The following is a 27,733-nucleotide window of genomic DNA, read 5'->3' as shown; positions in this document are numbered from 1 at the left end:
TGTCTGTGACGGTTCACTGACAGAATATCGTCCCTGTAAATACTGAGATACAAAAATATCGCGGCCAAAACATTAAGGGCAATTATATAGTCATCACAACTTCATAATGGTAGGCATAAAAATAACGTGAAAAAATATATCAATGTCATTGATATAGTTTATGAAACATCGTTTTTTAAATATATATAAAATAATAAATAAGAAATATATTAAATAGTAACATTAATTAAAAAAATAAAAGTATTTTACATATATCTTAAAAAATATTACAAATAAATGTAAATTTACAAAGTTACACACATATATAAGAATTAATATATATTTACATATATCTACTTACAAAAAAGCTATTAAACTAATACTTTTCATTTGTATTATAATTTACAAATAATATAAAAATAAATAAATAATTATATATACATTTATATATATATATATTTATGTATATATATATATATATAAAACATTAACATGAAATCTTTAAAAAAACAAGCTGATCTAATTAACTAAAAAAATAAACAACTTAAAATTCTTTACATTTAGTAAAATTTATTTTACACATTAAAAATATTAATCAGTACAACTATTATAATTTTTAATAAACACAATCATAATATTCTGAATTATAACAGCATAAAATAAATTATTAAATATAAAATGTAATACGTATACTTTTCCCACTACAATTTATACCAAACAACGCAAACTATTAAAATAAATATATAAAAAATCTACTTGTCCCAAGTCACACAATGCAAAAATAATAAAACTGGTTAAAATGTACAAATTTCCCTCCAATAAATGCAACAGCAGTAAAAGTGTTAGGTTGCGCATAGGTAATATATATTGGACCCATTCCAGCCAGTACAACAGTAGAGTAAGTGTTAGCTTGCGGAGGGGTAAAATGAACTATTCCCACTTCAATGATTGTAACAGTACGGAAAATGTTGTATAGCAGAGGAGTAAGATGTACTATTGCCACTCCAATAAGTACAACAGTATTGAAAGTGTTGTATAGTGGAGGGATACAATTTATTATTCCCACTCCCGTCAGCACAACAGAAGGGAAAGTGTTGGAAAGCGGAGGGGTAAAATGTACTATTCCCACTTCAATAAATGCAACAGTAGGAAAAGTGTTGGATAATGGAGGAGTCAAATTTACTATTCCCACTCCAGTCAGTTCAACATTAAAAACAAACAAAATATCTTCAAGAACATAAAATTATTATAAAGACAAAGTAAATAAAAAAATATACATATGTTGAAAAATAAAGTACAAAAATATTTAATGTTAAACATTTTAAAAAATAAAAACATATTACAATGTTAAATACATATCACAAATACCTAGAAATATTATTATAAATTAAATACAAAAACATTTTCATATAAATAAATATTTTTATTAACAAATGATTTATTAAAAAACACGATTTATTTTATACATTTAGTTTAGTTTCTTCCCACCCTATACCACCACAAAACTCACAGCCTGCACCTAAAACATTATTTACACTATTAATATAAATTTTCAGCAACAAACTAATTTTCATTAATTATGAATGAATTATAATGAATGTACTTCCCACAATATACCCCCACAAAACACACTCCACACTTATAAAATGTAACAAAAAATGATTTACACAATTAACATAATTGATTATTAAACTAATAATTTACATTTAACAAACCCGAAATTGGCGATAATGGGGATACCAAATGGTCGCACTTTCTAGGCAATGTAGTACAATTCTAATGATGTTACGCTCAACCTCCCACCAAGGCACCGCCTAACCTCTCTGCCACTCAACAAACAAAACAATTTAGGAAGGAGCGTAATCTTAATATAAAGCAAGAACAATAGCTTCAATTCACAATGATATATGTTCACAAAAAGTATCTTCAGTGATGTCTTTATTTTTCAAGTTCCGTAGTTTTCATATGCATCGCCAAATGTGATGCAGCGCGGGCAACAATTTTTTTTTTTTTCGGTACTTATCTGTAATGGTCTATATTCCGCATTTTACAACCCCCCCCACCCTGAACCTCCCCCGCCTGACGTCACCGCCCCGCTATAACGCCCCGCACGGGCCGTGCCTGGACAGGTTTGAGCTGGTGCACACCCCTGGTCTCCTTTTGAATAGAGGTGCATTCTTGCGGGGCGTGGCCTGGCTTGCCACAGGTAGCTCACCTCAGTACATTCAGCACAGAGGGCTCCCTTCAGCTCCATTCTAGCCTCTGTGGATCCAGTTCTTGGACACAACACCCCATTCCTTTATCAACCAGAGGCCCAGCTCTCCCCGCGTTGCTGCATCACTCTTGCTCCTGTCTTCTCCTTGTTTTTCCCCTTGTTTTTTTAATACCTTCTCCTTGTTTTTTCCTCATTTTCACCGCCTTATACTTGCTTTATCCCAGATTCCTGAATCCTTTCTCCTTGCTTTTCCCTTGTTTTCATTGCTTTCTCCCCGCTTCTTCCCCCGTTTTTCCTGGGTCCCTTCTCCCTTTTTTACCTCGTTTTTACTGCTTTCTCCTTGTTTTTCCCTCATTGCGGCTGAATGAACAGATCACCACGAAGCAGTTAGCAACTCCAGCGCCTTGAGACCCTCACGGGTGATTTGCTGTGCTTTATAAACCCTCGATTGATCGATAAACTCGCAAGATGGAGGGGTACCCGTGCACCATTTGTGACATGCAGCGTGAAAGGGAGTGAACAGCGATTGGGCTGGTCAGCAACTGCCCTCAGTTGTAGAAACCCACCATTTCAGCAGGAGGGGTGTCCACATGAGGAACAGGAGGTCCCAGCTGTTCCTATAGGATTTGTAATTCCAATAGGGCTGGTTAATCTAGCTCCATTCGGATGAAAACTCCTCCAAGTAACGATGATTTTAGACATTAAAATGTTTACCACCCAAGCCACTAAAAAAGGTTCAGACCTTCAATGCAAAATGGGTGAAATTAGGCGTGGTATTTACCAAGTGGGACAAATAACATTCATTCAGACTGAGGTATTTCACACATGTGGCAAATACGTTATTCTGACTTCTCAACTTCAAATGAGGCATAACATGCACAATAGGTATTTAACAAGCTAAATCTACATGTTTTTCCTTTTCTTATGGGTTTTGTCCCTTGATCAATTTGGGCAGTTTTGACCTGACAAAATTCATGATGGGAAAACTGTGAGGGTGTGATAATTACCACACAACTCCGGGGCATATGTAGAAGTCTCTATCACCACCACAGCGTCACCTAGAGTGACGTTGTGGTGGCGATAGGGGCTGTGCCTTATGTACAAGGCAGCGTTAAGCCACTTAACGTGGCGTAACGCTGCATTGTACATAAGGCCCCCTGTCACGCTATGGTCAGCGTGAAAAGGGTGTGCAGTGGATGTTGCGGTGGGCGTTCCACTGCAACACCCATTCATTTTGACGCTGCCCCCTCTGTACAAGGGTGGCATACATAGGAGGCAGCGCCAACATTAAGACCAGGAAAAAACTGCTCTTAAGATGGCGAAAAGAGGAGAAATGAATTATTTCTCCCCCTTTTTGCTTTTTCAATGTGTGCTGCCTTGTGCAGCACACACGGAAAAAGCAAAATGCCTTTGTTTTTTTTATGTACAGGAAGGTGTCCCTTCTTGTACATAACCAAACCTTTTTTTTAATTGCCATATTGTCACTTTCCTGCGTGCTGCATGAAGCAGCACACATGAAAGTGACAGAATGCCATTTCAGGATTGTTTATGTCTAGGAATTGACACCTTCCTACACATAAACAATCCTCCCCTGCACGCAGACACCCTTGCACTCTGGTGCAAGGGTGCCTGCATTGGCGCTAAGTTGCTAAACTTAGCGCCATCGCAGGGGAAAACGCAAGGCTGCACCACATTCTTGTAAATAGGGTGCAGTCTTGCGTTTCAGAAGTGGCGGAGAGAGGCGTTAAGCCAAGAAGGTGAACGCCTCTCTATGCCACTTACTTTTACATATCCCCCTCAACATTTTAATACAGTCTGTTAGCACAGGGACTGCAATGTTGTATTCATTAATGAGGAACAGTTGCTGCCATTACAAGATAAATGGAATAGAATGAGGTTTTTATCATGTGTGGTTACTACCGCTCAGTGGCGGCTCCTCTGCTAAGGCGGAGGAACGGTGCCCCACTATGTTCAAAGGAAAAATAAAATGATAATAGCACAACGTTAATAACCTTATGTTATTATAATTTTATTTTTTGCACGGAGACCCATCCGGGATAGAGCGGGGCTTGGCTGTCCTCATAGGTAGGAAGAGTGGTAACTGAACCATAAGTGGGTGTGGCTGTTTGGCCGTCTGTCTAGGGTGGGCCAAACCGCCATTTGCACTTTGCATGTTCTCCACCCGGCTGTATTGCAAGGCCGGGTGGAGAACAGGCACAGGCTCCCACTCCCTGTCTGAACGCCGGACCACGGCGCTCTGACCAATCACAACACTTCTGTCATGTTGGTGACAGCAGCATTGTGATTGGCTAGGGAAGTCTGGAGGTCTGTGTGCTTCCTGGAGACTACAGAAGTGAACAGAGGAGAGGTGGCGACTGGCAGGTAAGTGGGCATTAGTTTTGTTTATTTTTTTTGTAATTCCCCTCCACCCCTGCCCCACCACTACAATTCTCTAGCGGCCGCTCCGGCTACCACCACCCTGGGTGAAGTATATACCATGTGGTAAAGACCTTGGGGCATATTATGAACGGCATGCATTGAATATCGTAAATCGCGCTTAGCGCGGATTTGATTATCGCCGACTATCGCTGGGCGGCGTATTAGCAACGCTTAGCTCACAGGCGATGTACAAACCAGCGATAGATGGCGATAATCATCATTAGCGTGTGAAATCAAGCAATGATTTCACAGCGCTAATGAAAAGCTTGTTAATATGGGAGTGTGGACTTAACCTGTCAATCCACCTCCCATACAAAACATGCTTAAGTCAGGTTTTAACCAGACATTAGGATCCGGCGATAACTGCAGTTAGCAGGACTTTTAATATCGCTTCGCAAGACCGGGCCGCCTTGTTAATGCAACTCTGTTGTGTTACCGCCCTCTTTCATGTTGTATTTTTGAGGGAATGCCTACTTTGCATCTCATTAGCGATGTTTACTGCTGGCATGAGAAGCATTACAAAATTGGTTGCTAACATGTGCTAATGCATGTTAGCGACGCCTTGTAAATAGGGCGATAAAAATATCGCCGCTTTAGCTGCAAAAAGTGCCGCTAAAGTGGTGATACTGCCCTTGATAATATGCCCGCTTGTGTTTCAAGTTTTAACTTGCAAAGGAGGCATAACATGTAGAATCCATATTTTACCCCATGTTTTGCTTCTTTTACAGCCTTTTCCCCCCAATAAATGTACTTATTCTTTTTGGTTTACCAGCGGTATTTTATACTAGTGACAACCAGAGGCCAACCCAGATGCTTGAGATTTGCCAGGGTATCAAAGGATAATCAGTTGCCAGACCTTGTTCCTGCAAAGCACAAGCACTTGGTCAATATGGTGAATATGCACGAATGGGAATTAAAAGCATTAACTCCTTCGCTGCGGCGGCTATTCTTCCGCAGTGCTAAGGGGGCGGGGTGGCGGCGCGGCGGTCCCGTGCTCGTGACGGAACCGCTCCGTCACGGTACGCGTGTGAGCTGTGCTTGTGACGGAACAATTCCGTCACGGCCCGCTCGCTCAATAGAACGCGCAGGCGCGAAATCAGCGCCACGCAGGCGCGGCGGCGGGGCCGTGACGGAACCGTTCCGTCACCAGCACAGCCCACCCGAGGCTCGTGACGGAAAGGTTCCGTCACGAGCATGGGAGGGGTTAAAACCCGCACAAGTCCTAAATTCCCTTTTCAATGGCAAAGAAACAAAAAAGGTGCAAACAAGGGCTGGAGGCACAATTCCCTATACCCCCAAGGTTTAGGAAGCTGGTCAAAAACAGCTTACCCAAATGTACACAAATAAGATAGCCCAGTACACTTTGTACACACAATATAGCAATTTGAATAATCAAAGATGCAGAATTATTTCAAAGACGAGTCGATGTTATGTTCCAGTTCATCCTTTATTTTTCATCATAAAAACTTTTGAAACCGCCAACGCGTTTCGTCCCATCCAGGGACTTCTTCAGGGCTACAAAAATACACATAAAAAAAACTTGGGCAATATGGGTAATGCCGCCTCTAACCCAACCCCAATCACCTGCAGAGTTTAGAGGTTTTAACACTTGTCCCTGTGTTGTTGGAATTGTGCGTGGAGCCAAAGAGAAATCCGATGGAGGAAGATGGTGAAAGAAACACCCAGGAAACTACCTCCCTCCAAGATGCTCTCACTCCAGAGGTCTGCCTGCAAACAGTAGAATCCGGAAGTCACCTAATGTTCCTGGACTGAACCCTAAAATAACTGAATTATTCATCTTGGACACTATCATTCAACAGTGAGTGAATGAGTGCGCTACAGAAAGATAGGTTTAATCTTACCTCTTCCAATCAGATACAGCCACTTGGGTTCTGGCCAAGCAAATCATCTTAAGTAACTTCCAAGAACAACCAAACTGTAAAGACAGCAGGAGCCACATCAATCTGTGTAAAACAAATCTAAAAAAACATTCTTGTCACAAACTAATGACCCTCGATGGTCGAACCTCTGGTAATCTAAGGAAAATGATGGTGGAAACAGCAGCCTTTTGGCAGTTCCCAAATCCATGCCCTCTCTCACGTCGACCCTTCTTTCTGCAGCCAGATTAGGATGGGACACCTCAAAATGTTACTACCTCACTGGAGCCCTGACATAACTCACTGACTCCCCCTTGAAACCCAGATCTAGAAATCTGTCCTGCCTCACCTCAAAGCATCCACACAGGCACAAGCGTAGATTTATGGGGGCATATTACCAACAACTTGCGAAATTTATCGCTAAATGCGCTTAGCGACTTTTTTTTATTGCGGAATATTTTTTAGCGGAGAAAGCATGCTATTAGCAATGTTTTTCTCCATAGCGCTAAAATATCCAGCGATAGTGGCGTAATGCGAGAATATCGCTGAGAATACAGCGATATTCTCGCATTAGCGACGGAATGCTCTTAGCCATGTTATCCACCTCCCATTGGATAACATTGCTAAGAACTGATCAGAGCAGGCGTTTTTGGCGATAGCGGGAATAATTCCATCGCTATGCCAGCCTTGTGAATAGGCGATAGCGACATTATCGACTGCTTTCAGTTGCTAACGGATTGGGTACGCCCACTTTGCATGTCATTAGCGATAAATTTCGCTGACATGCAAAGCGGACCCCAAACCGCTCGCTATAGCCTTCAAGCTGTCGCTAACTGCTGTTAGCGACAGCTTGATAATAGGGCGATAGAATTTTCGCCGCTAAACCGGCGAAAAGTGCCTATCGCCCCCCTTGATAATATGCCCCATGGTCTGCTACAAACATGTCTGGAAAGACCAATCATCTCAGGAGCAAAGATACAGCGGGGCTTAGTCTACCAGAGCCCCGGATTATGGGGTGCTGTTTACCGCACCTCTTAAGAACCATTGCCACAGGTTTCGGAATTTAACAAGTGCAATAAATAGCGCCTATTACAAGATTTGCCGTAAAAATGTGATGTAACTTGAGGAATTTAGCGCTTTCTGCATCAAAATAAGCATTACCTGGCCACTTACTCCCATTAAATGTCGGCTGAAATTTATCGGAGAGAACAATCCAATGATGTGGTCTTTACCGTACCCGATAAATACCGGGGGGGCAGATCTACAAGAAACAAACACAGCGCGGTGTCGCAAGCCATTTTACTGCACGCGCTGCATTCGTTTCGAAGCACAGGGATGCAACATATTTACAACAATATGTCGCATCTCTGTGCTTCCCCCTGCACTGGTGCACAAACTGCTGCCATGCGCCGGCGTAGGCACCCTTAGACCATGGTGCAAGGATGCCTGCGTAGTGGGGAGATTGTTTTTGTGCAAGAAGGGGCACCCTCCCGCACAAAAACTATCAATTGAGGTGATTTCCTTTTCCAATGTGTGCTGTAGAATGCAGCACGCAGTGAAAGAGGATAAAAAACAAGGAGAAAGGAAAACATTTCTCCTCGTTGCCCCTTGCTACACCACCCCTGGGGTGGCGTAGCATTCTAATGCATTTCCAGATTTACGATTTCTCGTAAATCTGGAAATGCATTAGTGGACATGGGTGTTGCGTGGGAACACCCACAGCAACACCCATGTCACGCCCCTAGGTGTGTCAAACATTGCTTAATTTTAATTGAGCCCTTAGATTGAAGGTGAAGAAACAAAAAAAAAATGCAATCATCTCTTTGGCCTTCTCTGGATCAAATCCTTTCCCCCCTATAACTCCCTAACAGAAGAAAGAAGATGTGAAAAATACCTCAATTAAAAAAAAAATTAAAACTTTCATTTTCTAACATTACTTGGGCTTGACAACCACCCGCTCCTAGCCCTCATCTGCTTACCGACCTCCCACAATTCCTTGCATCCACTTCTTCCTTGCTCCCTCCCAGCCCATCTCACCCTGCTCCACTTTCCTTCCATGAGTCAAATCTCACCCAAATCACCCCCTCCCTGTAATACCAGCTCTGATGCTCTTACTTATGCCCTGCTGCAATTGCTGTCCTCTTCTAGACACCCTCCTATCTGCTAATTAATTCCTGTTAATTGTAATCAGAGGCATTTCTCTCCCCAGTTGTCTGGCTGTAAAGTGCACTGACACCCATCTGGTACAGTGGCACTATAGAAAAATTGTAAAATAAAAAATATTTGCTTGCGGTGCCAGTGCAGCTGGATTGCTCACATCCCTACTTGCCTTTCTTGGCACATAACATAAGGCCCTCTTTAACCCTTCGCGTGCTGATGACGAGAGCACGGTGACGCTGTGCTGTGAGCTCGTCATGGCCTCCGCGGAACGCCCACGCGGGGATAAATACCCCGCTGCACTGAGCTCAGCTCGTCATCAGCACAGCGCCACAGTGCTGCATGACTAGCCAAGCTCGTCATCAGCACCGCGGCGCCGCGCGCGGCCCCCCTCCCCCTCACCACGGGGGAATTAGCCCCGCGGCGATGAGGTTAAGGCTTCCAGACCCTGATGCTGCTTGAAGCTGGGTGGAGGTTGCAATGTGATGACCTCTCAAGAGGGCCAGACTGGTCATTCATTCTCTGGCTCATTTCCATGGGGGCTGGAGACATTGGAAGCCAGTTTCTGAAGCCCCAGGGCTCTGATAGAGCCTCTCCCACTTCCTCGAGCTCCCTGAGTTGCAATGCAGCAGGCAGTGTGGGGGCATCAGGAGACTGAAAGAGAAGGGTGAAAGAGAGAGTAAGAGAAGGGGCTCTCTCTCTCTCCTCACTCACACACACACACACACGCACGCACACATGCACGCACGCGTGCACACACACACACACACACACACACAAAAGAGAGAGAGAATGAGAGAGAAGGAGGCAGAAAGAGAGAGTAAGAGAAGGGCCTCTCTCTCTCTCTTCACACACACACACACTCACACACACACACACACACATATATATATATATATATATATACATATATATAAAACTCTCAAACACTTCTCCGTTTCAGGAAAAGAAGAGCAGCACTCCGGGAGGTTACTCATACAACGTGCAGTTTATTACAGCAAAACAAACGTTTCGGCAGAAGCCTTCGTCGGTGTCACAACCCATTTCCCAGCATACTCATTTAAATAAGGGCATGTGATTATTGATATACATCGACAAGGGACCAGCCCTTCCAGCGTTACATAGAACACCATCTTGGAATGGTTTCCTAACCTCAGAACCACTGCAGAATTAATCCATGGATTGGATAAATCTTCATTAACAATGGGCAGAAATTCAACAATCTCTTCTAATTATAGAAAAAGTGATGAGGCCGTGGATCGGCAAAAGTCCCTTGTATAGTAAAAATAAACAGACATCATGACAACATACATTACTATGCTAAGAAAAATATATAAGTGCATAAATGGGTTCAGCGCATCTCATACAACGGCAATTCATAATTGTCGCAATGACCTCATCCTAAACAGTCAATTATTCGAAATTAATTAATGAAAAGGGATGACGAAAAAGGAAAAACCTAACAACACAGCAAACAGCCAGACGTCCGTCCAGCAGAAAACACACACGGGATATTATATACAAACTGCTCGCCACTACACAAACGCTGTTATAAGCATATCCATAAATTCATCATATCATGATGTGAAGTGGGGCAGTGGACTATGAAAGCTAAATATATACTTATTCTATTACGACACAGAAAGTGAGAGTTGCAAGATTCCAGATATGGGATATATACAATAATAATTCAATGATGGTTGTACTGTATATAGAAGTAGGTGATCATCGTGAGAGGAAGATACAGCTGATAAATCTATACATTATATACAGTATATACATATATTCATAAACATTGCTTTTAAGTATTGTAAAATAATGTAAAAGATAGGTATCCTGATCTAATAGGATATCAAACACTAATATCTTCATGTTCTTATTACTACCCTTCATTTGCCCAGATGTACCACCATTTCTTCTCCGCTGTTCATACCCTTAGGGAACTTAGTGGACAGGTCGATGATATACCTGGATTCCAGGCGTCTAAGCCTTCTCAGTCTGTCCCCACCCCGTGGATTGTATGGAACATAATCTAGCCCAAAGTAGCGTAGTTTTGTCCTATTCCTGTTATGATATTCGGCAAAATGCCGTGCTACTGGGTACGCGGGGTCAACTTTGTCGATAGCCCTCTGATGTTCTAGCACTCTCAATTTAAGTTGGTTGATGGTACTCCCAATATATCTTAGACCGCATGGGCATATCAGACAATACACGGCATAGGTGGTGCTACAGGTAATGAATTTTTGGATCTTTCTAGTCCTACCAGCATCAGGAATATCATATTGCAAAACCCTACGGCTATTGCTGCACGCCTTACATTTCCCACATGGGAAAAAACCACTCATTGTTTTTAAGGTGTTAGTCTGAGTGGGTAGAGGTTCAAGATGACTATGTACTAACAAATCCCCCAAAGACCTAGCCTTGCTAAAGGTCACTAATGGGTGCGGCGGTAAATCCTCTCTTAGTACGTCATCTGTGAGCAAGATGTGCCAGTTCTTACGCATCAAGCTTCTAAGTCTCTCGGCACCCGCAGAGTAAGGAGTAATCATTCTGAAGACATTCCTGGTATTCGTATCCATCCCACCCAATTTCTTATCGAGTAAGTCCTTTCTCGAGATCATTCTCACTTTCTTCAGAGTGTTTGATAAAAGTGGTTCATCATATCCTCTGAGACGGAAGCGGGATAAGCATTCCGAGGCAGCCGCCTCGAAATCTTTATCTTGGGTACTGTTTCTTCTTATTCTTAACAGTTCCCCATACGGGATACTCTTAATGAGTTTAGGTGGATGGGCACTTTTGGCAAATAGAATAGAATTTCCTGCTGTCTCTTTGCGATACAAAGAGGTTTGGATATGGCCATCCTCAATGTACACCCGTAGGTCCAAATAGTTGGCTGCCACCCCACTAATAGTCCCAGACAGGTGTACATTATAGATGTTATCATTGAGGGAATGGACGTATTTCTTGGCCATATCCTCAGTCCCCTGCCACACGATGAACAAGTCATCAATGTAGCGGTACCAGTGTACCACTTTCCCGCTTTCACCGCCTTCTTGATAGCTTCTGGGCACCCGCTCCTCCCACCAGCCAACGAACAAGTTCGCGTAGCTGGGAGCGAAGCAGGTGCCCATAGCTGTCCCAGAGGTCTGCCGATACAAACTATCCTCAAACAAAAATATATTGTTTGTTAAACAGAATTGCACAAATTCCATTAGCATGATATTGTGCTGCGCAAAACGAATTGGACGTTTGTTAAGATAGTATTCAACAGCAGTCAGTCCATGTTGGTGCTCAATGATGGTGTATAGACTGGTAATATCCATCACAAGGAATAGATAATCATATTGCCAGTCCATGATGTCCACTTTACTCAAAAAATCTTTGGTGTCTTGAACATAAGAATCAAGTGTCAAAACCAAGGGGAAGATGTAATTGTCCACAAATTTAGACATGTTCTCTGTTAGCCCCCCGATAGATGCCACAATCGGTCGGCCAGGTGGAGTGATATTGTTCTTATGTAATTTGGGCAGGTGGTAAAACGTAGGCACCATCGGGTTGCTACTACGTAGGAAGATATGTTCATCCTTGTCAAGCATTGAAAGGTTATACCACTTTAAAATCAAGTTATCATACTCCCTGACACTCAATTCATATAGTTCTCTAGTGGTGATTATGTAATACTTTGTGTCAGAGAGTTGCCTCATGGCTTCTTGATGATAATATTCTCTCGTCATTAAGACGACATTACCTCCCTTGTCCGAAGGTTTTATGATCGTTTTTGTGTCGCTTAATAATTCCTGTGAGGCTCTCTTTTGAGTTTGAGTGATATTACTTGTAATAGAATGGGAAACCTTTCTATGTTTTACCAACTCCATCAACATGGCTTCTGAGAAAGCGTCGATGGCATCCCAGGGAGATTGAGGGATAAACGTTGAGAGAGGCTTGAACTGACCACCATCTCTTTCTTGTTCAATGCCCTGGGCCGCTGCCCTCTCTGCCATATTCATGTCCAAATTATCCATGTCTTCATTTTCACTCCTCAAAGCTTCCATTGCTTCAATACAGGGCATGTCTTTGCCAATCAAGGTGTCGGTGGCTGTTAACCTGAGCCCAGGTTTGGACGATCCCTTGATATGAGGTCTTATTTTAAAATGCTTATGCAATTTAAGCTTTCTAGTAAACTTGAACAGATCGATTTTAGTTTGTGTAAATTCAAGATCCGCATTAGGGCAGAAAGTGAGCCCCAGGCTGAGGAGTTCATGTTGTTCATTGGTCAGAGATATGTTTGTGAGATTGACCACTGTGAGGTTATTCTCCTTTGTCTGTCCAATATTATTTACTTCCTCGTTTTGCGGTTTGGCCGGGTTTGGGGTTTTGGTTTCCCCCTTCCTCTTCCTTTTGCCACCTCCCCCTGCTCTCCTGGTTCTCCTTCTTCTTGTCGCTCCGGGGGCTTGTTTTTGCCTCCTCTTAGCCAGTTTTGTCGAATTGATTGGAACTCTGTGTATATATATATATACATAAAAGAGAGAGAGAGAATGAGAGAGAAAATGGACAGATGTAAAGAGAGGGAATATACGAGTGAGGGCAGAAGAGAGAGGATAGAGAGAGCAAGAGGTCAAGCTTGGTTTCCAACCCAGCCCACCCTTATGGTGACCTCTTTCTGCAGATCCCTGTGCTCAAAATACTTTACCTATAATCAGTATGGTCCGCACTGCAGGGCTTTCTTCTAACTTGCCTCCAAGTAAAGGCAGCCAATGGGATCCGCTTCTGAGTCTAGGTGTGGACAAGAGGCGGGACACTAAAACAGAGAATCTGACGCAAAGTAGCACCTTTAACTACATTTAAAATGTTAAATTTTCAAAAAGTGCACATTTAATTAAGCCAGCTGACCATAAGCAATCACTGCCAACCCAGCTGGCATTCAAAGTAGCTGAGTGGACCAATCCTGGCTTGCTGGCCCATGGGGATATTCCTGCAGTCTATTTTTTGTGTGTTAATGCTTGCCTATCCAGGTTTGCTGGCCCATGGGGATATTCCTGCAGTCTTTTTTTTATGTTCATGATCCCAAATCCTGGCTTGCTGGCCCACGGGGATATTCCCGCAGTCTGGTTTTTGTGTTCATGATTGCCTCTCCAGGTTTGCTGGCCCATGGGGATATTCCTGCAGTCTGTTTTTTGTGTTCATGATTGCCTATCCAGGTTTGCTGGCCCATTGAGATATTCCTGTAGTCTGTTTTTTGTGTTCATGAGTTCCTGTTGTCCTGTTTTGAAGAAAAATACACTAGACCTACAACAGCAATTTTTAAGATTACTTCTATTTGTTGTATTAGTCCATTGCCTATATAAAGTAGTGTTTAGCAGTCTGCCTTCATCATTTAGAACCTAAGTAAAATAACATCACTCAAGAACAGATTCAAGAACAGCCCTGGAAGCATGTTGAGTGTGCCAATGACAGTTTGAGAATGTAGCATAAAAGACCAGAAGGTGTGAGTTGCTACGCCTCTTTGAGCATTTTATTGAGCCTTGAGCATTTCCATTCGCTTTGATGTAAGGATTTCTGCCCCACTATATTCTGTCTCCCCTCCACTGGCAATGAACCTATATTTGCATTTTTATTGGCAATATGGCAGATTTTTCTGTAACTGTTGTTTTTTTTCCCGTCTGCAGCTTCATCTGCTCTGATTGCTCCCATTCCTGGAATTCTGCCAAGACCTGCATCGTTTTTCACTACCGGCTGCGCAAGAGGGCTGGACGCGGGCAGGTACTCATGCGCCCCTTCCGCCAGCAGTGCCTCGAGTGCAACAGCAAAAAATACCATACTCCACAATTCAATGAGGACAAATTTGAAGACATTTTGTTGATCCTGATGGCCAAAATTAAGAAGAACTGCTACCATGAGGTGTATCCCTATGAGGCAACTCCCGCCAGACAAAATACAATCCGGACGACACCCCACCATAGGGAGCTCTGTGAAGCCTGCCAACAGGGCATCTGTACGAAGGCATGAGCTGTGTGTCTGAGCACCCCTAACAACTTGTGTACTCCATGGGCACCAGTTGGTAGCTCCAATGTGCTTCCATCACAGGGTGCCTGTGTCTATGTCTCCTATGCCGCTTCCACCGCTCTTATGATATGGGACATTATTGTGACTGACCCTTATTAGGGAGGTATGAAATTGCTGGACTTCTCTTTCATAATAAAAAACAATTATATATATACTAGCAGCCCGTCCCGACCTTGTCCGGGAGCATTTAGGCCTCCCCTACCCCCGCCTACCCAGACATTGCCCAGCAGCCCGTCCCCCACCTACCCCGATTATTGTTTTAGTAATTTCTCGTCCCCTGCCTGGCCCGACACACGTGGATGTATGACGCTACATCGGGGTCAGCTACATCGCACGCTGTAACATCGCGTCTATTACATCGCTTCCTCCATTACATCGTGACCAATGACATTGCATCCCTTTGCAACGCGATTGCATTGCTTCCCATTGGCCCGAACATCACCCCGCAGTACATTACGTCGCAGGGCAAAACAACGCGGTTTCTTGTGTTTGCCGCATGAACCCACCTCTACCCCTGCCCCTCCCCCCCTCCCGTCTCCCTCGACCCCAAATCTTCTACTTTTATTACTTTGTTAGTATGGTATATTATTAATTTGTAAATTGCAAGTAATGTAACCCTATTTTTTTTAAACTCTTATTTTAATTTTAGCCTGTTTCGTGTAAGGAAAGCACATGCAGGTCTGGAGATCCGTCCTCCCTTGCAGGCCCAATCCATGCATTTGCAGTTAGTCTTAATGGCTCACAAAATACCTCCTGTCTTTACTGATGAAGGAGTTTTTGTGACTTCCTGTTAATACACATTTTGCAAAAACCCGGTATTTGTACAGTGCCACCTAGACTTTGGGGGGCCGTGGGGGAGATTACGTGAGCTATTGCCCTGAGTCACATGATGCTGAGCTGATCTGCCTCACTACGAGCAGCATGTTTATTTGCCATATGTGTGGCAAATCCTCTTACAGCAAGTATCACAATTATTTGTTTTGCAATAAATATCATCAGCTCCAACGTGTCGATAATTATTGGGGGGTAAACGCTCAGTATTTAGTAAGACAGGCAAACAATTTTGGTGCGGAAAGCAAAGAAAACGTACATGTTACGCCCCCCCCAAAAATGAATTGGGTGTTATTTATTGACCTCAATAAACGTTGACTCTGCAGACGTTATAAAGTGTGATAAATGCCATACCATTTACCAGACATATGTAATGGGGGTATTAGACTTTGCACATTATCTCTCTACATTTGTCAAAGAATCTCTACAATTCTCAGTAAGTGCCAATACAAATTTTTGAGTCCTTGTTAAATTGTTGGGACGATTCGGGTAATCTCTGCATCACATTAGTTTTCAAGTGATAAGGAGTTTACCAATTTTCCTGAAATGTTGGCATTTGTGAGAAAAGCTGTGCAACAGTTGGACCATCAGCTTTGCCAAGCATCACGCATATGGGGTTAGACCATGCGGGTGAGGGAAATGGGAAAAGGAGGTTCACTTGAAAGGGGATCTCTATGGGCATTGGGGTTTGGGGCATTGGGGTTTGAATATATTAATGCGGCCGTCCTGCTGTGAAAACAGCGCCATCCAATTCTTTCCAAGCCTCTCTTTGGTGCAGCGGATGGCAGCAGATAATTCTAAAAACTGGCATTGACATTCAGAGGCCCACTGGAGTTCAAATAACAATAATTGTAATTTTGGGAACTTCGGCATAATACTAATTACCTGAGACACCCCACTGGGCCATCCACCCTTCCATCCATCCATCCATCCTTTCATCCATCCATTGATCCATCCTTCATCCATCCGCATCCTACCAGCCCCACATCCATCCATCCATACACCCACCCATTCTTCATCCTCCCATCCATCCATCAATCCGTCCATCCATGCATCCATCTTGCCTTCCACCTTTCACCCGTCCAGCCACACACCCTTCGTCCGTTCACCCACCCTCTCACCCATCCATCCACCAGCCCATCATCCATATATCATTCATCCATGCAACCATCTTCCATCCACCCTTTCATCCATCCATCCAACCACCCAGCATTTCACCCGTCCAACCACCCAGCATTTCACCCGTCCAACCACCCAGCGTTTCACCCGTCCACCCATACACCCTTCATCCATGCATCCATTGATGTACATGACGAAACAGCTTTGAATGTACACGTACATGAATAATGATACAGCATACAATATTGACACTATTAATGCCCTAACATCCTGAACATCGCATTATTTTTTTTCTTTACGTTATTTCTCAAAAAGGTTCATGTGGAATTCATTATTTGTAGCAGTTGTTGCAAGTTCGGGATTCGAACTGCCGACATTCCCCTTCATAAACGTTCCGTTTAGCTCTTTACGCTATCATACATTTTTAATGGGAAGCTGGTATTTAGAGACCCAACTTGTCTTCTGTGAATGGTTATTTGGACAGTCAGCGCTGTATTATATTGTTCGGCCAAATATTCATTTTTGTGCATTACAAACAACAGTCACTCACCCTCTCACCCATCTATCCACCCATCATTCATCCACCAGCTCATCATCCATACATCATTCATCATGCAACCATCTTCCATCCACCCTTTCATCCATCCATTTATCCACCCAGCCGTTCACCCGCCCAACCATCCACCCTTTCATCCATCCATTCATCCACCCAGCCTTTCTCCGGTCCATTCAACCTCCCAGCATTTCACCCGTCCAACCATACACCCTTCATCCATCCGTCCATCCACCGATGTACATGACGAAACAGCTTTTCATGTACACGTAACAGAAAAATTATACAGCATACAACATTCTCAAAAATGTACATTTTGCATAAATTATTTGTAGCAAGTTGGGGATTCGAACTCACGACCTTCCCCTTCATAAACGTTTCTTTTATCTCTTTACGCTATCATAAATTAATTAAGCAAAGCTAGTCAGTCAGCGTGGTATTTTTTTTTCCCCACATTTGTATCTTCATGTGCCTCAGCGAGGTATTTAATGTAAGCTCGTAATGTTTATCTTCAGGTGACAGCATACAAGATTCTCAAAAATGTACATTTTGCATAAATTATTGGTAGCATTTGTTGCAAGTTGGGGATTCGAACTCACGACCTTTCCCTTTATAAACTAATCTTTTATCTCTTTACGCTATCATAAATTATTTATGTATCTTCATGTGCCTTCATGTGTTTATTTTCAGGTGCCTCAGCGTGGTATTTGCAGGTATTTATTTCAACATTGTACTGTTTGGATCAAGTGCCTCATATTTTAACATCTGGTTATTTATAATGTTTAGCTTCAAGTGCCTCAGCCTGGTATTTGCCGGTAGTTATTTCAACAGCGCCATCCAAATCAGCCTCCAAACAGCCACCCGATGTAGATGCTATGCAACCGCTAGCGACTTAAAGGTCCATGCGATGTAATTGCATGCGTTCTGAAGCCTGCGGCGATGGAAGCGCGATGCAATACTTTCGTTGCAACGGGTGTTTCCTGACACCCGCCTGCCCCGACATTGTCCCCGGAGCATTACCTGAGCCGCAGGTCCTCATTTCACCGCTCCTCGCGCCTCAGCCACCGGTCCTCATTTCTCCGCTCCGCCACTCTGCTCCTTACCGCCTGTCCGCCGCCGCTCCTCCCCCGTGATATGTCCGCCTCTCCACTGCTCCCACCCCTGCTGGCCTCACGTCACTGCTCCTCTCCCGCGCCATGTCCAACGCTCCTCGGACGCCTCTCCTCCCCGTGCTGACGTGAGCACGCACGTCGCGGCCGGCGCTACTTTGGGGGGGACTACTTTTTAAAAAAAATATAAATATTGTACATAACGTTTTATTTTGTCATTTATATAGCCTATAACCATCTACACACCCTGACGATTTCAACGGTGTATTGGGTATGTAGATTGGCGCTGTGGTTCCCGAGTTTACCCGCCTCAAAGCCTGAAAGTTCTTACTTTATTATAGTAGTATAGATTTACTTGAGTTTTATATAGCGCTGGCTAGACCCGGAGGTATCGGAGCGGTTTACATAAGGTCGCAGCGAGTTACAAGTTACAAAAGTTTCACAGTAGTTACATAATGGATAAATAAACAATACAGGAGTAAATTAGCGAACACGAAAGTCAGGATAGGAAAGACCATTTACAGCAGGTAATCCACAGGAAGCAGACAGCAGCGGGGAAGAAAACGAGACAAATGTCCGCGGTCCGATTGTGGAAGGTTACGGCAATAGCTGCAAATGCTGCGCTGCACTACGTGAGAAGAAGAGGGCAGGAGAGTGGCATGTATGCAGAAATATGGCACTCTCCTCCCCTCTCTCTAACGCCGGCGCAAAAAAAACGCTGAAGTGCGCCACTGACACACCTTTGCACCGTAGCGCCAGAGTCTCTCGGTGAGTCTAGCATAGGTTTTGTACTGGAAGGGAATACCATGCTTAGAATAAGATAGAACAGTGCAGCATGAATACAAAGTTGAAAAAGACAAGAGGAATGAAAGCATTTCTCCTTCATAGCGCCTAGTTGAAATGGGCACTACTTTCTCACTCTAAACCCTGCCTACTTTTTTAAGTAATAGGGCTTATCCTCAGAAAGGTAGGGTGGTTGTGTGGGAACGTCCATACACCGCACATGGTACGCCCCCTTGGTGCTAAGCAATGCAAGCGTTTTCCAGCACTAAACAAATTGAGCACTGGAAAGTAAATTAGTAAAAAAAGATTTTGCATAAATTTGCATCACTTTTGTGATGCAAACTAAGGGTGGGCGGACATTTCCATTCGCACTTTCTGCCTTCCGCAAAGAAGTCGGAAAAACGGGGCAAATTTCCGCCCATTCGCGGGCGAAATGGAAGTTGGCCGCCCGCCCCCATCCCGCCTCCCGCTTCCCGCCTGCCTCCCGCCTGCCCTCCAGCAATTAAATTAAAAGGCAAAATAATAACTTTAAAGTAAACTTATCTTATTGCGCCGCAATCTTCTCAATCGCTTCATCATCTTTGGAAACTGCACATGTGCGGGAGCCTGCGCATGCGCATGTGTCTCTGCACCCAACATCAGATATACATACACCACTGATTTACTGCAGATTACCTGCACAACCCCTGACTGTAGTCCCACCTGTGGGATGCTCTCTAGCATCAGTAGTGAGCCATTTGGTGATTTTCAATGCATGGCAGAACATCGTCTGCACACTGCGAGTTGACATACACCTTTTCTTCCACCCGGACACCCACAGCATCTCACCTGTGCCTCAGCTGCTGCACAAATAGGGCAAAAAGAAAAAAATCCAAAGGCAACAGGGGGCATCCCTGACTTTGCTCTGCTATTAATCGACCTGCTGGAAATGGTTCACCTCCTGTCTTCATCCTGCCACAGTGTATATACAATATATATATGGAGAGGAGTAGGTTGGGCTAGAGTGAAGTGGCGTAAAGGAGTGTAAAGTAGAGTGGTGTAGCACTGAGTGGCATGGGGCAGAGTGTCGTAGAGTAGAGTGGCCTAGAATGGCGTAAAGTGGAGTGGAGGGGCATTTCATGGAGGGGAGTATAGTGGTGTAGCGTAGAGTGGAGTAAAGTGTCTTAGATTGGAGTAAAGTGTCGTAGAGTGGAGTGGCATAGAGTGGAGTAAAGTGGCATGGAGTGCAGTAGAGTGAAGCAGCTATGAGTGTCGTAGAGTGTAGTGTCATAGAGTGGCACAAAATGAAGTGTCGTGGAGTGAAGTGTCCTTGAGAGGAGTAGAGTGGCCTAGAGTGAAGTGGAGTAAAGTGTTGTAAAATAGAGTGGCATGGAGTAGAAAGCTGTAGAAAGCTGTAGAGTGGAGTGAAGTGTCTTAGATTGGAGTAAAGTGTCGTAGAGTGGAGTGGCAAAGAGTGGAACAGAGTGTCATAGAGGGTCTTTGAGTGGAGTAGAGTGGGGTGGGATAGAGTGAAGTGGCGTAAAATGTTGTAAAGTAGAGTGGTGGAGTGTAGACTGACATGGAGTAGAATGTCATAGAGTAGAGTGAAGTGGCTGGGCATAGAGTAGAGGGGCGTAGAGTGCAGTAGTGTAGAGTGGAGTAAAATGTATTATAGTGGAGTAAATTGTTGTAGAGTCAAGCGTGGTAAAGTCGAGTGAAGTGTCAGAGTGGAGTGGCACAGTGTGGAGTGGCGTAGAGCGGAGTAAAGTGGCATGGTGTGTAGTAGATTGAAGAGGAAAGAAAGTTACATAGAATGTTGTAGAGTGCTGTAGAGTGCAGTGGAGAAGTGTGGGGTGGAGTAATTGCGATTCCTACATGCTCCTTAATTGTGAATCACAAATTGTGATTCGAAATTAAAGAATACCTTCCCATTCATTCCAATGGTCCTAGAGGTCCATAGGAATGAACGGGAAGACATTCACAATTTGCGAGTACTCATAAGGTACTCCCAAATTGCAAATTGTAAGAACTGGGACCACCAGTTCTCCGGGGGGTAGCTTGGCTCGAGCAGGAAGGCCGCCAGGGGCTCATGTGTAAAGCAGCTACTCAACACACGCATCCACTGAGACAAGAAGTGGGCGCAATAAAGGAGACCACATCGATAGTTGTGATTGTAAATCAAGTTCTTTTATATAGGTTTTAGATCAAGCAAATAATGCATCAGCACAGCATTAGCATTTCCTGAAAGGATCTCATTAGGACATTGCAGGAACACCTTTCAAAATACATTTCCTGTAAAATGGTAAAACAGTTCATTAAGTACTCTCAGTACAGCAGAAAACTCCCAAGAACACAGCCTGTCGCGTTATACTATTCAGCAGGCTGAAAGGTAGTTTCATAAGCCATGGGTTAACCTGTAGAAAGCAATCATATGCATTTCCTCTTGTAAATATCAACAGTCTTGCAACCAAGATCAGATCATTGAGACAGTACTGGCATAAATCACTAGGGTCCAGAACTTAACCCCATCAGGAACTGTAGAAGCCCGCCCCTGCAAGAAATTCAGTACAGGGAAAAAGATCCTCTCGTAAGCAGGCATGAAAACATATAAGCCAGTATGAACAGGAAAGGCAGCTTAAGACTGCCACCATGCACCAACAGTCAATGAAGTGAATGTTCTTATCACCAAATGGGCCGGACACAGTTAATGTAGTATAGCCTGCTCTTCAGGCCCCCACAGTCAATGGGCCCGAGTCACCTAGATACTCAATTCAGGCCTCCCAGTCTCACAAGCTCATGCGGGCCCAGTCACCATTTTTGCCGGGGGAGGGGCGAACTCGGGGCCAAAACCGGCCTTCCGCCCTCCTCCCCGGGATTACCTGTTATCTTCGGCTCCTTCGGGAGCCCTTGCGATGGTTCTGTGGCAGGAGAGGGATTCTGACCCTCCCGAGGCCTCACTCGACCCGGCGCTGTGCAGGCACAGCTTCAGGGTACCGGCGCCGGGGACGAGGCGAGGTCAGCATGCGGGGCAGATCGGAGGGGGCTTCCTGGCTCCATGGCCCCCTCCGCGATGAGATGGGGCTTCCCCGGGCGCCGGGGCTCAACACAGAAGACCCGGGGCAGGCAGCCAATGACTGCGTGGCTGTGGCGGGGGCGCGGCCGGTGACGCGGCGGCGCTCCCCGTCATGTGATGCAGGCCCACAGATGCTTCAGGCGTACGGGGGCCGCCGAGGGTGACCGGATGAGGCGGCACTCCGCCCGCTTCAGGCGTACGGGGGCCGCCGAGGGTGACCGGATGAGGCGGCACTCCGCCCAGCGTGGCCTATGGAGGATTTCGGCGGCCCTCTCCTGGCATACGGGGGCCGCCGATGGGGGGGTTGCACGTGTCCCCTGAGGAGAGCGCAGACGGCTCCGGGCCGTGGCGGTGAGTCAACCTGCGCAGTGCGCCTAATTCTCAGATCACTACGGGGGTCAGAACAGCGCCGAGAAGCGCTTGAGGCACTCGATGAGGGGGCGCTCCCCATGGCAAGGCAGGGCTCAGGGCACTAGCGTTATTCAGTCCAGGCAGTCTCTGACACAGCGCTGGTTGGGGACAAGGGACAGCGTTTCCCAATCATGCAGCAAGCAGGCAGGCAGAATGTAAGGAAGAGAGAGTCAGTCAGGGGGGGGAGACAGGTGGGGCTGAAAGGCCCACAGCAGGCAGGGGGTGCGCAGAGCAGCACAGTCCAGTACCTGGTCGATCCCCCAGCAGTCTCTGGTCAAAGAAAAGTAGACTTATTGGCGCTTGGATGGTTCTGCGCCCTTAGAGGTTGGTTTCTTGATGGTGAAAAGGGGGGGGGGTGAGTTGGAGGCTGGATGACTTTTCCTCAGTCACTGCAGATGGACCCTGGGGTTCCCTACCGCTGGGCCAGATCAGGGGGCTAGTCTAGGACACCTCACCCAGCTTAAGAGGCAGCACCTAAATCCTGTCACTCCCAGTAGCATAGGTTCCTAACTAGGCCCTCCCGTCTAAAACTCCTGAGTGGGTTCCCCAGGTCAGTGATGCCCCAACTGACTAGAAAACGTTCCCTCCCTTGCTTAAGTATGCCCAGGCCAGGTGACCACTCTCTAAGGTGGCAAAAATCAGCTCTGCCTTTCTTCTGGAAGGTTCCAGGAGCTTCCCCACTCTACCTATGGACAGGGGATGGGTGGCTGGCATTGCAACATTGTATAGGGGATCCAGCCTTCTCCTGGCAACTAGGGTGCTACACTAAAAAGACCACGCTGCAGTAGCAGGGGCCAGTGGCAGCCATGTTTGAAGTAGAGAGCATCTGCACCCTAACACAGATTAGCCATGAAAAGGTGCCCGGAGACCTATGGGCCAACAAAAAGAAGGTGGGAAAAATGAGGCAAGGGCAAAAAAACACAGGGAAAGACCACCCTAGGGCTGACAGGTCTAACACAAATGCAATTTCAAGGGTGCAAGGGCGTCAAAAAGACACCCTGTTGCACCCCTGAAATATGCATGTGTGCACATGTGGAGCACATACATGCCCTAATGATGAGCTGAACAAACTCTGTAGGAAAGTTAAATTTGGTTCTCCGGCAGATCCTATGAGGCCGGCACAATTTATTGAGTCTCTGATGCTTTTCCAGCAGCCTTTGAGTTTTATACTTAACCTGTCCTTTTCTATGGCCAGTGTTCCCACTGCCTGGAAACAGACCTGGGTCTCCCCTATCATTAAGAAGCCCACCCTGGATCCTTCTAAACCAGAAAACTTTAGACCGATTTCCCTTCTCCCATGGGTGGCTAAGCTCGCTGAGGCCCACGTTAACAATGTGCTGTCTCAATTCATGCACCATAACGGCATTCTGGACCCATCTCAAAATGGGTTCAGGCCGGGTCACAGTACCGAGTCTGCCCTACTGGCCACGACCGAACATCTCCGGACGATTCTCGACGCCGGTCAGAGTGCAGCGCTGATTTTTTTAGATCTCAGCGCGGCCTTTGACACGGTTTTGCATAACATCCTGTTATATCGTCTGGAGACAGCTGGGATCACTGGTCTCGCCCTGGAATGGTTTCGTTCATTTTTAAAGGATAAATCCTTCCGGGTGTCGGCACCTCCGCATCTTTCTCAGTCCCATCACATCGGTCAGGGAGTCTCTCAGGGCTCTTCACTCAGCCCGTCCCTTTTTAATCTCTATGTGCATCCGCTTGCGGCAGTAGCTAAAGAGTGGGACCTTACGCTGGTATCATATGCAGATGATACTCAGCTGGTCATCACTCTTACTGAAGGGCCATCTACATCGGCCACGAGATTTAGGGACGGGATGGCTGCAGTAGCCCAATGGATGACTGACACCTGCCTGCAGCTTACTGCAGGCAAAACGGAGGTGCTGCTTGTAGGGAAGAACACCACCCACTGGAATGAGCACTGGTGGCCATCCTCGTTGGGCACCATCCCAGCACCCAAATCATTAGTTAAAAACTTGGGAGTCTGGATGGACTCCTCGCTCAGCTTCCAGACCCACACCAAGAGAGTGGCAGCTACCTGTGTGGGTCTGTTAAGGGGCCTTAATCCGATACTGAAGTTCTTTGATTCTAAAGTACGGCAGCTTATTCTTCAAGCTATCATTCTTTCACGCCTGGACTACGCCAGTGTGCTGTTTTTGGGCGTAAACAAAGCCGAGATAGCACGTCTGCAGAGAGTTCAGAACTCTGCAGCAAGGACCTTGGTAGGTCTTCCCCGTAGATGCTCTGCCAGAGCCACGAACAGAAAGCTGCACTGGCTTCCAATTGATTCCCAAATCCAGTTCAAAGCTCTCTGTCTGGCGTTCAAGATTCTTAAATCCAGGTGCCCAGATCTCCTGTGTCCGCTTCGGACTCCATATGTGCCCCAGCGTAGTTTGCGCTCACTGGGACAACATCAAGTGATCGTACCTCGTACCAAACTATGCCGCATTGGTGGTCGTTCCTTCCGGGTGCTGGGAGCCAAGCTCTGGAACTCCTTGCCGGTGGGCATCCGTGGTATGGAGAACCTGTCTGCCTTCCGGAAGGTTGTCAAAACCTTTCTGTTTCCTCCTCCTTAGGGTTGCTTGTTCCAGCTTGGCCTGCCTCTATCGGTACTACATTTTTTGATCTACCAGCGCCGGGACGCCTGTTTGCTGGGGAAGCTGTCGCGCTTACACAAACTACTAACATAACATAACATAACATGTGTGCTACATGACACTTTGAAAAATGCTTAAAAGTGAATTTCTCTAGAAAATCGCAAATTACCACCAACTTGAATGTGGTGGTAATTTGCGATTTCTTATGGAAAATTTGCACAACTTGGGTGCTTCCAGAATTGCATTCGCAAAATAGGGAAACGCAAATTTTGTCATTCCCTATTTTGCGATGGCCTATTGGGATGATATATCCCAAAAGGCTTTTTCCCGCTCGCAAACGGGCCAATTCTGAGAATCGGCCCTTTTGCGAACAGGAAAAGGGCTTGATACATATGCCCCTCTGTTACCAAATGGTGTCCTGGTGCTGACCTACTGATCAAACCAAGGAAGGGCTGGTATCTTACTAGAAATCTGAAGTAATAAAAAGCCAAGTTTTCAGCTCCTGCCTGAAGTTAAGTAAGGAAGAAGCTGATCGGATGGAGGTCGGGAGTTTATTCCTTATTTTTATGGTACCCAGATGGAAACTTCTACCACCCAAGTTCGTTCTTTTAACCCCTTCAGCGCTAATGACAAAGCCAGCTCGTCATGGGCGTTACCTGCACTACGCGGATGACGAGCTAGCTTTGTCATAAACAAGCCATTTTTCAAATTCCAGTGCACAGCGGGAAAACGCGGTAGCGCGGTAGGGATGAAGGTACCACCAAAGTGCTGGAATTAGATGATTTAAGTGCTCTGCTGAATTTCTGGCTTAGTTCTCCTGGTCCTTGTTTGTATAGTGTTTTATACGCAATGCACAGTGCTTTAAAATGAACCCTCTCCTTCACTGGCAACGCTGTAATTGCTTGATGGTTTTCGTAACAGATACGTACATTGGTGTACGGGAGAGCACTCTTGCGGCCGCATTTTGCAGCACCCGGAGTTTCCTAAAATGCTTAGCCCATAGATTAAGATAGAGGCAATTACAGTAATTTAATCGGCCCAATATCAAAGCTGACATGACCAGTTGTTGAAATCTTACTGGGATAAACAGCAGGAAATTTCAAATTTTCCACAGAATGAGAAAAGTAGAAGATTTAACAGCCACATGCATCAAGCTAAAAACCGGTCGCAAACGGGCCGATTCTCAGAATCTGCCCCTTTGCGACCGGTATTTTTGCATTTGGGATGCATCATCCCAAATGCAAAAATCGCAATTTAAGGAATCTCTAGATTGAGATTCCTTAAATTGAGATTGCATTTAAGAAATCCCAAATTGAGATTCCTTAAATGCAATGCATCAAAGTAAAAAAAATTAGCGATTTCGCTAATAGGAGTAGCAAATAAAAACTTTGAAAAATGCACTTTTGTGCATTTTTCAAAGTTTCATGTTGCGCACACACATGCCCTTAGGGCATGTGTGTGTGCAACATATGTGCACAGATCAATTTCAGGGGTGCAACAGGGTGTCCTTTTCACAACCTGGCACCCTTGAAATTGCATTCTCAATTTGCGATTCTCTAATTGAGAATCGCAAATTGAGAATGCCTTCCCATTCATTCCTATGGGCCTCTAGGCCCATAGGCATTAAAGGGGAGGTATTCCTTAATTACGATTCGCAATTTGAGAGTCGCAATTAAGGAATTTTTAGAAATCGCTATTTTTTTAAGCGATTTCTATATGCATAGGCTTTTGCGATTCCCTAATTGCGATTCCTTAAAAATCGCAATTAAGGAATCGCAAAAACCAACACTGATGCATGTGCCTGTAAGGGCGTTAACCTGCCCCACAAAAGTGAGTTTATTATCTATTATTACCCCAAGATTTTTGCCCTTTCCTACCGGTACTGGTAGCTCACCAAGATTCGTTGTCCACCAATCTGGGGACCAGAAAAAGGGATCGTTTCCAAAGAGAACCACCTCCGTTTTGCTAGAATTAAGCTTCAGACTTTTAGCGCTCATCCATGAGCTTGCAGAAAGCATGCAGTCATGAAACTGCTTGGTAACGGAATGTGGCTGGTTCCTAACTGGTACAACTATCTGTGTATCATCAGCATTCAAAGCTAAAGCTTTTATAACTGGGGCCAGAGCCGCAATATAGATATTAAAAAGAGTTGGGCTAATTGAGGAGCACTGTGGCACTCCACAAGGGAGCCGACAAGGATCCGATCCGATCCAGGAAAGATTTTAGCAGGTGGAGAGGCGCTCCCTGCACCCCCATTTCTGCTAATCTGTCCACCAGAATGGTGTGGTGGAAAGTATCGAAGGCAGCCGATAGATCAAACGAAATCAGTGTGGCCTTCCCTCCAATGTCTAAGGCTCTCCTTACTGTGCTGCAACAGTATTGTAGCAAAAATATTGATCAGATCTCGACATGGTAAGTCTATATAGATAAATACAGCTGTGCTATACTCAGGGCTTAATTTGAGACGGTGGTTGCAGGTGGGCTTCACTGGCACTCATTTGTGGAGACAGGGACCTATTTTTCCTCAACATGCAGA

The 27,733-nt window shown here is 45.1% G+C and overlaps 1 pseudogene; it reads left to right on the top strand.

Annotated features, from left to right (window-relative positions):
- The window catches only part of LOC144792106 (receptor-transporting protein 3-like), a 59,021-nt pseudogene extending 44,040 nt beyond the window's left edge, over window positions 1-14,981 (top strand).
- The last annotated feature ends 12,752 nt before the right edge of the window (window positions 14,982-27,733 follow it).

Source organism: Lissotriton helveticus, chromosome 11 (genome assembly GCF_964261635.1).
Source record: "Lissotriton helveticus chromosome 11, aLisHel1.1, whole genome shotgun sequence".
In the NCBI taxonomy this organism is placed as follows: Eukaryota; Metazoa; Chordata; class Amphibia; order Caudata; family Salamandridae; genus Lissotriton; species Lissotriton helveticus.
Note: the sequence above shows the minus strand (reverse complement) of the source record. Positions and strands in the feature narration are given on the sequence as shown.